The sequence below is a fragment of the Mesocricetus auratus genome, unplaced genomic scaffold (genome assembly GCF_017639785.1).
Source record: "Mesocricetus auratus isolate SY011 unplaced genomic scaffold, BCM_Maur_2.0 Super-Scaffold_100009, whole genome shotgun sequence".
Lineage (NCBI taxonomy): Eukaryota > Metazoa > Chordata > Mammalia > Rodentia > Cricetidae > Mesocricetus > Mesocricetus auratus.
Genome location: NW_024429193.1, coordinates 26,054,148 through 26,065,757, shown reverse-complemented (window position 1 = coordinate 26,065,757; position 11,610 = coordinate 26,054,148).

Below are 11,610 nucleotides of genomic sequence, written 5' to 3'. Positions count from 1 at the left end.
TCTGGGTCATGCTGCAGCAATCTCTTCATGATCTCACTCTCTCCCTCCCTTTTACTCTCCCCTTGACACAAGTGATTCCCAAATCTGTTCTTGCCCCTCAGTACCCACGCCTATATCTCTAGCTGCCTTTCTGCATTTCTCTGCAGTTTTGAAGGTACTTCAAGGAGAAAGCATGTTCTTCCCAAAAGGGAGTTACCAACCATACAAAATATTAAGAACAGGATCCTCAGAATGAGAGTAACCTGGATTCCAACCTGAGTGCCCACACTAGCTAGTCAGTGACCTTGGGCATGTTACTCCAGTTGATAAGTCAATCAATTCATCACAAAACAACAAAGTCCAATCCCAAACGGTTAACCCTAAAAAAGGTGGGCGTGTGAACAACACTAAATAAACTCAGAAGGATGTATATACGTATGTGTTAAAAATAGCTTAAAAGAGGTCATGAGTTTGAAAGGGAGCAAGGGGATAGAAGGAGTTTGGAGGGGAAGAAGGAGTGATGTGAAATTCTCAAAAAACTGTGAATTAAAAAAGAAAGTGAGGTCCACCTCCCTCAGAGGAACCACTGTACAGATTAAATGAGGCAATAAATTGAAAGATGCGTGTTCATCAGATGCTCAAGAGGGGAGAAAGGAAACACAGTCAAGCAAGGATAAAGGCCTGTAGGGAGGAAGAGTGCCTGAGTGAATGAAGTCCTAAGTGAATGTGTGCTAGTGACAGGGCATGGTCATGTCAAGGAGTCCCAAGCTTTAGACCCAGGTGACACTCAGAGGGATGGCAAGGTCTTCTCTCCTAGTCCAAGTGCAAATGTTGATAGGAGCATGTGGAGAAAACTTCCCTCATAGCTCCCCAACCCAACCAACACCCTGACTGCCCGGGACATGTTCCCTCCCCGAAGATAGCTCTCTGTCAGAGACTGCCACTACGGAGATGGAGATTAGCTAAACCTTCCTCCTTGCTCAGTTGCATATGAAAACTCTGCCTCCTTGTTTATCTTATGCAATAATCCAGACGCCATGTTCAACTACGTAGAATAAATACACCAAGCATCCAGGGTTCTATGGATTCTCCATTCCACCCAATCCCAGCTTTTCTATGTGCCTGTGTTATTTGTCTTTTCATTTTCCCGCTGCTCCAGTCAAGTCGCCCCCTGGAGATGTGTAGGATGAAATCTTCTCAACTTCGTTAGCCTTTCAAGTCAGACGAGATAGGTAAAGGGATAGGAGGCTGGAACTCCATGTTCCATTGTTTGTGGAAGGGATCCAATTTTACATCCCTGAAGTCCGAATCAGGGACCCATAGAGGAAACATGGTGCTGCCTAGGCCTGCCAGGGACACTGAAGCTTTAAAATACAAGTAAGTCCCAACTCTCCCTCACATAGGAAAGCTGGTGAAACTGAACATAAGGAAATGCACTAAAAGACCGACACAGAAGTGAGATGATTGAGTTAACAAAAGGAGAAACTTAATGCAGGGCATTGGTGGCATATGTCTTTAATCCCAGCACCGGGGAGGCAGAAGCAGGTGGACCTCTGTGAGTTGGAAACCAGCCTGGTCTACAAGAGCTAGTTCCAGGACAACTTCCAAAGTCAAAGAGAAACCCTGCCTCGAAAAACCGAAAGAAAAAAAAAAGAAGAAGAAGAAAAGTTGATTGGCCAAGATGGGAATAGGAAAGAACAACAAAATATAAACAAAGACTGCAGGAAGGCTATTTTTTTAACTAACATGGCTCATGAGACCAAAAAATAGATATGAAAATCTGTAAATCTGTGTATGTTTCAATACGTACACATTTCTTCTTCTCCATGGTGGGCTACATAATAAAAAATTGTTTGTTATTTAGTTGCTTACTTGAGTTTTCTGAAGAAAAAAAAAGACTGCTTGGTATGAGCAAAATGACAGTGTTTTTATCAATGTAGTATAAATGTACAACTATAAAAATCAGGATATTTTTTTGTTGCTGATGGTACTATAATGTCATGGTGTAATTAGAGAGAAGAAAATTTGAAAGTATCTGAAAACAGGTAATTGATGGCTCTCTTCTAAGATAAAATATGTGCACACTTAAGGCTGGAGCTCTCTCTCTCTCTATGTGTGTGTGTGTGTGTGTGTGTGTGTGTGTGTGCTTCCATGCTTATGTGTGTACACATGTCCACATGTACATGACTTTCTCCATCATTTTTTCACAAAAAAATGTTTGATTCAGGCTCTCTGACTGGACCAGGGGCTCACAAAATGGTCAGTGTGTACCAGGGATCATCCTGTCTCCCCCTCCCAGCACTGGGATTTACAGGTGCGTGCTACCATGACTAGATTTTTATTTAGATGCTGTGGATGGACTCAGGTCCTTATGGTTGTGACGGAAGCACCTTGCCTACTGAAGCATCCTTCTAGCCTCTGAAAATTCCTTTTTGCCGTCTATCACATGTCAAGCACAGATATGGGTGTTTTTTTTTCATGATAAATAGCAATTCTAGCTGTAATGAAGCTTACCTTTTACAGGATGATAAATTATAAACAGGATAAGTGAAATCTGTAGCATGTTTATGAGTGATAAGAATAAGACATGAAATATTTCAGCAGAGGGAAAGAAAATTTTCGCACTAAACTCATTACCTCCAGTTGTCCGTTGAACAGTTTCTAGGCTGTAGAAGTCTTGGTTCCAGGCCTTGATAGATCTGTGTCAGATTAGAAGCTGATGGAAGACCCTTAAAACTTACATTATATTACCATCAACAGTATGACACCTGTTGAACTTATCGAAACTGATCTTTGGTCCAGTCTCTAGGAATCAACCAATTCTCTATTTTATAAACAACAAAGGAGACTTCAGTACATCTAAAACAGATCACCTGTATTTAGCTAGAGGTAAAGTTAGTGCTAAAATAGTGATGATCACAATGCAGTACTATAACACCACCAGAGAGTTCACGAGAAAAGTGAAGAATTTAAGAAAAGCACACTGAGAAACTAAAGAAAACAAAAAGAAAAGAAAGTTGGAGTTTGTATATTGTTTGGTCCTATATTTTAGTGAGCTCTTTTGTTGAAAAAAAATCTTAAGAATCAGCATGCAAGAGTTTGGAAAGCCAAAACTACATTGGCTATTTTCCATAGCTAATTTGAAAAGCACTGTACTGGAATATTGATCCCTTGACTTAATTATCCCAAAAGCTGCTACCTGCCATGCTTAAGTGTCTGTTGTACACTGAGTATTATATACAGGAGTAATGTACCCTCTCACTAAGCTAACACCAGAGAGAGACAACAGCAAGAGAACTCTGGGGATAAGTCAGTGCTCTCCCTTAAATGCTGCATCTTCCAGGTGTGGGGATTGAAACGAGATAATTAGAGCAAGTAGCCTCTACCACTATTTGAATAGACTCGCTTGCAAAATCAGCAGTTGGGGACATGTTTGACTACAATTTTTTTGGCTAAGGACTTCTGTCTATCTGTTCAAAACCTAGAAGGACAAATTCCAAATCTGTTTCAGTCTTCTGGTTTAGACTGAGAGAGAGAGAGTTACTCATGAAATTTCATCACTCTTGTCACTGTCTGTAATTTTAAGTACATTTTGAAAGTTCTGTTTCAGTCTTGAATTTAGACCCCTTAGATTAAATATAGTTAATAATTAGAATGAACATGTCTGGAACTATAGTTTATTGGTAGAACATGTGCTTAGCATGTGTGAAGCCCTATACACAACCCCAGTACTGGTAATTGATGAGCAAGTTTGTTTTTAAAAATAGTTTGAAAGTCTGTAAGTACGTTAGCTTTGAATCTACCTATGTATGTGAAGATGCTTCAGCCTGCAATAGCAATATTTATCTTTACTTATTATCTTCATTGTTTATAAAGCGAGTTCTTTTATTTAAATTAGAAACAATCTTATTTTATATATCAATTCCAGTTCCCTCTGCCTCCCATCCTCCCATGCCCCCCCCACCAACCCCCATCCCATCCCTCTTCTGCTCCAGAGAAAGGGTGAGGCCTTCAATAGGGGATCATCAAAGTCTATCACGTCATTTAGGGCAGGGCCTAGGCCCTACATCATGTGTCTAGGCTGAGAGAATATCCCTCTACGGGGAATGGGCTTCCTATGTGCATTTGTGCACTGGGGATAAATACTGTTCCACTACCAGAGGCCACATAGACTGCCCAGGTCTCCTAACAGACATCCACATTCAGGGGGCCTGGTTCTGTCCTATGCTGATTTCCCTGGTGTCAGTCTAGGATCCATGAGCTCCCCCCTTGCTCAGGTCAGTTGTTTCTGTGGTTTTCCCCAGCCTGGTCTTGACCCCTTTGCTCATCACTCCTCCCTCTCTGCAACTGGATTCCAGGAATTTGGCTCAGTTTTTAGCTGTGGGTGTCTGCTTCTGCTTCCATCAGCTACTGGATGAGGGCTCTAGGATGGCATAAAAAGTATGTACTCACTCATATATGGATATCAGACATAGGTCAAAGGATTACCAGCCTATAACCCAAACCTCCAGAGAAGCTAGGAAACAAGGAGAACCCTAAAAGAGACATACATGGTGCCCTGGAGAAGGGGAAAGGGACAAGATCTCCTGAGCAAATTGGGAGCATAGAGGGAGAGGAGAGGGAGTTAGGAGAAAGAGAAGGGGAGAAGAGGAGGGAGGAGGAAGACATGAGGGACCAGCAAGATTGAGTCAGGGGAAGAGTAGAGGAGAGCAAGAAAAGAGATACCTTAATAGAGGGAGTCATTATAGATTTAAAGAGAAATTTGACACTAGGGAAATATTCAGAGATATAAAAGGATGACCCCAATGAAGACTCTAAGCAATAGTGAAGAGGTTACCTTAAATGCCCTTCTCTGAAAATGAGATTGATGATTACCTTATATGCCATCCTAGAACCTTCATCCAGTAAATGGAGTTCTTAATTGGTCTAAATAATAAAAACCCAGAAAATTCTGAGAGATCAGAGAGCAGAAGGAGCAAGCCAAAGCCACCTTTACCTCCTTAGCCTTTCAACGGACAAGATAGCAAGTTCCTGTTTCTTCCAACTTTTATTCTGTCTCTGCCCAGCCATCTCACTTCCAGTCTCTACCCAGCCATCTCACTTCCTGTCCATATGTACAAACCTCCAGATTTCTATTGTTAGCTAGTGGCAAGCTCCATTCTCTGATCTTCAGGCAACCTTTATTTGTAAAAGCAAGATATCACCACAATTGCTATTATTTTATTCAGTGATTAGTGTGCATGAAACTAATAAAATATTAGAATAAAAGAAATTGGGAAGAGATATTTGAGAGTTATTAAAATGTGCATCCAGTAGTCTCTTCTGAGAACTCTAGAGTTGCCTGGCAGTCAGTGTTAGTAGATATACCTAGACAAATGGGGGAATTTTTTAAAGGGGGCCCTGAATTAAAATCAAATAGGTAAGAGAAAGCAAAAAGTGCCACTGCTAAACTGAATGAGGATAGCAGATGAAAAAGGTATGTCAAAGTTTCTCATGGTTAAATACTTTGAAAATTGTCATGAACAAACAGACATTTGTATTCATTTATTAGAACAACTAGGAATTTATCTGACATCTATCCTTTTCTGGAGCAGCAGAATTCCTTCATTTTTTATTTTGCATTTTATTTATTTACTTATTTTGTTTATACATACACAGATGCATGAGTGCCCAGCATGTGTGTGGCGGTCAGAACAATTTCAGGACTCAGTTGATTCCTTCCTGGGGACCTAACTTCGATCCTCAGGCTTGAAAACAGATGCCTTTATCCACCGAGACATCTCTGCAGCCCCCATATTTTGTATTAAAGATTTATATATAATACATAGGCTTTCTCTCAGCCTTTGGATTCTTCTGCAATCCTCTCCCATGATACTATTCCATGGGGGAGAAATTCAGACACCTCAGTCTTGGAGCTGTGCAAATTAAGTCTAAGTGTGACATAAACTACTCAGATAAGAACCATCAAATGTACATTGAGAGTTTCCCAGGCAGCTTTGCTTCCTCAGAGACCAAGGGATGGGGTGATGGAACTGTTTGCAAATTACATTTGTCATTCTATCCCCACAGTGCTGATCATCCTCCCACTTTCTTAGCATCTAGTGACATTTGGTCTTTTGAGGTTCGGTTGTCTACTTTATCACTGTTCTCCCTCTTCTGCATTATTTATTTTATCACAAGGCCAAGACTTTTTGTGAGATAATGCTGTCTTTTCACAAGCTCGCTGTGTCAGTTAGATTCTCCTCCCTCACACAGACAATCCACTCTGGAATGTTAAGTATATTTGATTTTTCTTATTTTATGGATCACTAAAGTACTGGGTCTTAAAAGGAACTTGATTACCCATTTAATAAAGAATGTTGTCTGCCAACTGAGCCATGTGGCTGTGTTTTATAAGCCTTTTAAGATAAAGAATTATTAGAAATTTATTTCTGCTATCATTGAAATTACCTAGTTGAAACTTCCCTTTGAAAGTGTGATCCACCAAGATAGCAGTGTTGTGCCCATGAACTCTCAGCAACTTGATGTTTGTACAAGGCTTGGAAAGACCACACCAGCAGGAAATTTTCACAGTATCCCACAGGAAGTCAGTGGTTGCTGAGGGAGGAAAAACCAGTTTTTAATGTGCTTTTTGTTAGTTTGTTTGGTGGGTTGGCTGATTTGGTTTGGCTTGGTTTTGTTTTTCAAGGACAAGTCCAAAATCTTACATGGTCAGCCCTAAATATGTGCAAATAGAGGTGACACTAATTGGACTCAATAATAGAAGAGGTCATAAATTCAAGGGGATAGGTTGTGGGGGACACAGGAGCACTTGGGGTGGAGAAAATACAAATACAGTGTATTTACGTATGAAATCCTCAGATTAAAACACAAACATATGGTCCTGATGCACTTCTAAGTTGCAATAAGAGCTTCGCCAATGAGCAAATTCAGGGCTGAGGATGGATTCCAACAACCTCTTTTAGAAGATGTTCATGTGGAAAGATACAGACAGGAGTTGATGGAAACATGAAGGAGCCTGAGAGATGGGCTTCTGCTGTGTACCTTTACAAAGACATTCTTCAGGCCTTCCACATTCAAGCTCTCCTTAGCCTCCCCATTGCCACAAGAATAATCAGGCCTCCCTGTGACTCTGCACCTGACGCCTCTAAAACTAACTCCCCTTTCCTTGCTAAACCCTATGTGCTTTCTACAATGTTTGAATGAGATTATGCCCCTCTCCCACCCCATAAGGGCATATGTTTGACGATTTGGTCCCTAGTTGATACGTGCTGTCTCCGGAGGCTTAGGAGATATTGCCTTCTATAGTCAGTATATCACTAGGGACAGGTTTTGAGAGTTTAATGTATCTCTCTACTCTCAGTTCTTTCTCTACGTACTGCTTTTGGTTCAAGATATGAGCCTTCAGCATCTGGCTCCAGCCTACTGCTTGCTGCTGTTTTCCTGCCATGACAGACTCTTATCTTTCATAACCCTAATTTATTTCATAAGCCTAAATAAGTCCTTCCTACTATAAATTGTCTTATCATAGCAATAAAAATTAACTAATGTATAATTTTTGCTCTCCTACTCTTTGATAAGCTCATTCCTATGTCTTAGCCTTTGAACATTGGATTCCCTTTGTCATAGAACAACCTTACCCAAAAACTGCATCCCCAAGGGTCTTGGTCCAAAGAGAGTTGTTTCTGTCCCATTCCATCCCCCAGTGACTCTATCCCTTTTTCATATCTTTATCTGAAATATTATTTATGATATTTTCTGTCTTTCTCCAACAAGATGCAGACTCCACAAATAAAAGACCTTGACTTTGAAGGCTAGTGCAACAGCTTGGAGATTGAAAATGCCTGCCACTAAGCCTGATGACCTGATTTTGATAACCAGGACCCACACTGTGGAAAGAGAGAAGTGACTCCCACAATTTTCACTCTGACTTTCATATACTACTGGGTACATGCCCACCCACCTGCCAAGGAGACACATATAAATAAAATGTAATTTAATATGTGACTTCTGTAATACTCCTGGTAGCTAGATTAGTCCCTGCCCAAGTAAGTGTTAAATAATTATTTGGTAAGTCAGAGCATACATATTTACTTATAAGAAAGACTGAGCACAGCTTTTAATAAGATCCAAAACTAGGCAATTACTGGCAGGTGTGACCTCTCCTATGCTGTCCTGAGGAAATAATGCCTCCCTAGAGAGGAAACCTCAGCCCTGTGATTAACCTACCCCCCCCACTTATACCCTTGTGCAAGATGGCTTATCCCTAAGGGAGCCATGGGAGGAATCTACCTCCCTTCATTACATGAGCGGTTTCTTAATTTTTCCTAATCACTTTTACCACTATCCATGAAAGGGATTCAGATGTGGAGTGTACTACATACTAATGCATATCTACAGATGTCTTATCAGCCACAAACATGGTCGTGGTGACTGGTCCTCTCTGTTTTGGAAAATCTTCAGTAAATGACAGGATGACTCAGTAACTTGATGTTCCTCCTATGGGTTGAAGCATGTGTGTACAGAGAAGAAGATACTATGTCCCATGAGCTTTTCTAAATAATGGTAATAAAATGTTCCAAAAACTGATTAAATCCTTTGTTCTCAGATGAGTCCCATTTGAGTAAAAGTAGAGACAATTGAAATAACTTGAAGTGGCCCCTTCTGTGAGTGTAGTGAGTGCTACTTAGAAAAATGTAATGAGATACAAGATCAAGCAATGCATCATGGTAAGGGGTTTCAATAACAGGATGTTCACAGATGTTCCCACTGTGTCAATAAAATTTCTGTAGATTTAAAAGAGATGAGAGCAGGTCATGTGATTAACCAAGAGAAGACTGTTCAAGACCAGAGTGAAACTGAGTCAAGGAAGTGAAGGAAACAGTAGAGGAATGAGAAGGGGTTTGTCTTAGGGCTACAGGGTTGTGACTCTAGGTGATCCTTACTGTGAGAGAGTCAGGTCTTCAGAAGGGTTAGTGTGAAGGATCAACTTAATCAACCTTGTTTTAGGAGGCTGATTCTGTTGGTAAGTGTTATGGTGTTCCCGTCCTGTTCTACAGCTGATTCGGGAACCCCAAATAACACATGAGACACTATATTCTGTTGACTGGTGACTAGAATGTCTTATAGATTAGCTCTGTCTTAAGTATTAATCCATAACTACTAATATATGTATTTCTACATGGTCTTATCTTACCTAGAACTTCAGACGCATGTGTCCTCTCCTGCCCGGATCACATAGCAACTTACCTCTTACTACACTTCCCAAAATCCTCTTTGTCTCCTAGTCCCACCTATCCTGCTTCCCTGTTGGCCAAAAATGTTTTATTCATCAACCAATAAGAGAAACATATGTACAGAAGACTTTCCCCATCAGGTAAGTAGTGGGCTATAGGAAAACAAAAGCAAGAGTGGACATGCCAAGAAGTATGTACCATAATCTGCAGAGGAACTTCAAATGAGGATGGCAAAGTGATGACAGCAAGGGTTTGGATTTTGGATGTTGCTTGATATATCATCCAACTGCACAGGAAAGAAAGCTCATGTTTTAGTGGGGGAAAGCATAGCCTCCCACCAACTCCTGAGTTCAATGGCTCCTTCATACTTAAACTTATAAAGAGTTAGTAACTGTCCCTAAATATCAACTTGTTTCCTGATTAAAAGTGGAAAACTGAATGACTGTAAGTTAGGTCATTCTAGGTATTCTGACAGACACAAAACTTCAAAAATGGATCTCACCATACATAATTATATGTCTAATCATGCAAAGTCTAATAAGAGCTTTGTATTCTTGTGTCTCATCCATAAGGAGTCTTTAAGAAACCCAAGCTGTAACTCACGCATGGGTCAGACACTGTTCAGACTTAAAGCTAAGGTCTTCCTTAGCGTGCATTTCCAAATAGCAAATAAGAGCAAACAAGGAGGTTGATTTGTGGCAGCATATCCATCCAGCTTTCCATTCTGCACAGTTGAAGTCATTACCCAAGCACACAGTCACCCCAACTTCCAGTGAGGCTGGGACACTTGCTGTACATAGAGAAAATGGGCTTGGTAAGCAGCTTATCTGTCTTTTGGAACTCATGTGAGTATGAGGCACAACAAAATTTGTGAAGGACTTACTCCTAGAACTTTCAGGACCTGGGATTGTTAAGAATTCAGGAATACAGAATGCCAGATCCATTCCCTACTATCCAATACAGAGAGATTTTGGAATGTCTTGTTGAATGAAAGTTGATCTTATGTATCATAAAATTTGCTCTCTTAAGTGTACAATTGATAGTTTCACAACTACGGAAATCAATTACAGAGCATTTCTACTAGGCAAAAATGTCCCCCATGCCCATGTACAGCCGTCCTCACATCCTACAATCAGCTACAGGAATCATATCCCTTTCTTTTCCTGCCATGAATATGTGGAATTTTTAACTTTTTACCTAAATGAAATCATACAATAGATACAAGGACCTGCTTATATCACTTAGTTGATTTTTTCCACAAGATTTGTCTCTGTATGGAATATACTAGTAGGGCATGCCATCAGCTCCTTATAAAAAGTGGAGGTATAACACTCTTGTTAATCATTTGTCAGTCAATGAGTACTTGGACAGCTTCTAGGACTATTGTGAATCATTTTATCAGTGCTACTAATCTTTGCAATGGTAATCAGATCCTACCCCTCAAGGGGGCTTTGTTCAGATATGTGGTTGCCTTTATAGTCACACAGGAGAGGACAAAGATCAGATTTGTCACTGAAATGACTTGGACTTGTGTCTTGTTTCATTTTTGGACTGCGTGATATTGAAGCACAACTTCCCTCTTGATGGTGGTGACAGCCTACAGTGGCATTCAGCACACTGATTCTCTAAAACTACACTTTCCCAATACTTTACCCTCAAGTATCTCCTACCTGTATTGTAATAAACTTTTAGTTTCTTGTTCATCTCTTCACAAACCAAGCCCAAACTAACCACATCCATGTGGATTATTTCACTAAAACTCTTAAAGAGCTTCAGTGAGTAGTTTGGGGAAAGTCACTTTCCCATGAACACTACCCTTTCCTACTTGCCCAGAAAACTGGATTTCTTCTCCCTCAGAAGTGTTGGCTACAACAACTCCCTTTCCTTCTAGATCCCATATGGTCCTCTAAATAGTAAGTTTGACAAACATATTTCTCTAGTGATCAGAGATAGCATGATGGCCTCCTCCCTCTGAGCCTGTCATCTTAGGCTGAGGTGAGGTGTTACTAGTTGGAAAAGGAAATGCTTCTCAGACATCACTGCTTAAGTCAATCCAAACATAGCTGGAAAAGCCATTAGGGTCTCTAAGTAGACCACATTCAAGTTCTATTCACCAACTCTAGCTTTGCTTTCTGTACAACTAGCTTTTCAACTTTCTGACTCCTACATCTAGCTCTCAGCTCCCAATAAGAATATAGGAATTTCTGTGCATTGGTGGTGCATGCCTTTAATCCCAGCACTTGGGAAGCAGAGGCAGGTGGATCTCTGTGAGTTCGAGGCCAGCCTGGTCTACAGAGGAAGTTCCAGGACAGCCTCCAAAACAATACAGAGAATTCCTGTTTCAAAAAAAACAAAAAGAAAAGAAAAGAAATAATATAGGAGTTAAGGAGTGGGA